Source organism: Periplaneta americana, chromosome 15 (genome assembly GCF_040183065.1).
Source record: "Periplaneta americana isolate PAMFEO1 chromosome 15, P.americana_PAMFEO1_priV1, whole genome shotgun sequence".
Lineage (NCBI taxonomy): Eukaryota > Metazoa > Arthropoda > Insecta > Blattodea > Blattidae > Periplaneta > Periplaneta americana.
In genome coordinates, this window is record NC_091131.1 from 126471562 (window position 1) to 126474061 (window position 2500).

Below are 2500 nucleotides of genomic sequence, written 5' to 3' on the forward strand. Positions count from 1 at the left end.
TTCTCAAATCACGGATATGCGCCTCCCACGTTAATTTATAATCAAAGATAAGGCCCAAAAACCTCGCAGTGTCTGTATATTGCAAATCCGCTCCATTAAGACGCAGTTCAGGATGTGGATGGAGTCCACGTTGGTTGTAGAAGTGGACACACTGCGTCTTTTGAGTGGAGAATTTAAAGCCATTGCGAAGAGACCACTCCGATAGCACATTGATGACCAGTTGCAACTGTCGACCGATAGATGGGAGGTATCGGGAACTGTAATATAGACTGAAGTCATCAACGTACAAGAGAGAAGATACTCGGTTACCTACACAGTGGGCAATGCCATTGATCGCAATGCAGAAAAGAAGAACACTTAATACAGACCCCTGCGGAACGCCATTTTCTTGGGGATGTTCGTTAGAAAGTGTGGTGCCTACTCGAACTCGGAAATACCGCTCTGCCATGAACTTCGCAATAAACGTTGGCAGACTGCCACGAAGTCCCCAGTCATACAGGGTTTGCAGAATTCCAAAACGCCACGTGGTATCGTAAGCCTTTTCTAGATCAAAGAAGACCGCCACAAGATGTTCCTTCTTGAGGAAAGCATCTCTAATGGCGGTCTCCAGCCGAACAAGATGGTCTGCGGCGGATCTGCGCTTGCGAAAACCACATTGGATGTTAGATAATCGGTTTCCCGATTCGAGTACCCACATCAGGCGTTTGCTTATCATCTTTTCCATAACCTTGCACACACAGCTGGTGAGACAGATTGGCCTGTAATTGCCAGGTAAAGAAGGGTCCTTTCCCGGTTTCTGGACTGGAATTACAATGGCAGAACGCCAAGCAGATGGAAATACACCCTCAGTCCAGATTCTATTGTACATAGACAGAAGAAAGGATTTTCCAGCTGGTGGAAGATGACGAAGCATGCGGTTATGGATATTATCAGGGCCAGGGGAGGTGTCAGGGGATGTGTCTAGTGCCGCCTCCAGCTCCTCGGATGTGAACGGTGCATTGTAGTCTTCAGTGTTGTCAGATTGAAAATTTAGGTTTCGTTTTTCTGCAGTATCTTTGATTTTCAGAAATTCCGGGTCGTAATTATTTGAGCTGCTTATTTGTGAAAATGTGGTAGCAAATATTTCAGCAATGTCTATTGGACTGGTGGTCGTTACTCCATTGTTTAGAAGGCCCGGAATTACAGAACTACGTTTCCCCATTATTCGACGGACTTTGTCCCATATGGTGTTAGCTGGGACGTTGTGTTTCAATGAACTGACGTAATTTGTCCAGGACGTCTTCTTAGCATCGCACACAATGCGACGAGCTTTGGCTCGAAGACGTTTAAACTGGACAAAATATTCTTGGGTCGGATGGCGCTCAAATTGGCGTAAAGCACGTTTGCGGTCACGGATTGCATCTCTGCAGGCATCCGTCCACCAGGGGACAGAGAAGCGTTTTGGCCTGCAGGACGACCGGGGGATAGATAATTCCGCTGACTTTATAACCACATTTGAGAAATGGTCTACTACGGAGTCCAAATTTTCATGTCCGTTATCATCGAATGATATGGACTCCGAAAATCCGACCCAGTCCGCCTTTTTAAGAACCCAGTTTGGAGATCGAGATTCCGCCGGACGTAAAGCGGACATACGCATTCGAATGGGATAGTGGTCACTACCATGTAGGTCGTGAATCACAGACCACTCGAAATGCGTGGACAAAACTGGGCTACAAATGGAGATATCTATCATGGAGTATGTACCGTAAGCTAAGGAGAGATGTGTTGCTTCCCCTGAATTCAGGGTAACAAGATTTAGACGGGTACATACCTCTGCTATTTTATTTCCTCTGTCATCATCGGAATTTGAGCCCCATGAGTGGTGGGATGCATTAAAATCCCCCACTACCAGATATGGAGCAGGTACCTGCGAGAAAATGTCTTCAATGTCATGCACTGTGAAAGGTGTGTCTGGGGATATATATACAGAAACTATTGAGAACTGGATGGAAGGTAGAGTGACTCGAGCGGCTATGCATTGATGTGGGCTGTTGATGTTGATAACAGAGGAAAAAATACTTTGGCGGAATAGGAGAGCACAACCTCCGTTGGCACGAATACCGGCAAGGTGATCGTACCGGTGAACGTAGTATCCCGAGATACTTAGGGAGTTTTCGGGCCGAAGGTGTGTCTCCTGGAGACATAATATAGCAGGGTTTTCATGATAGATCAATTGCTGTAGTTCTGTATATCTGCTGCGTACACCGTTCACATTCCACTGTACAATATCAGTCATCAAGAGGAGCTATATCATGTTGGTGGCTTAACAGGGGATCTTCTCTTCTTTTCCTTTCTATGGGAACATGCTTTTGCCTGCGACTGCTTTGTCTTCGACTCCGGCGACTCACTTGCAGTTCGTCGCACTCCTGATCGCGATCTTGATCGAGGACGTGATCGAGAGCGTGATCTCGACCTGCCACCCGAACTAGGAGTGCGACGTTCTGGTGTTCTACTAGGC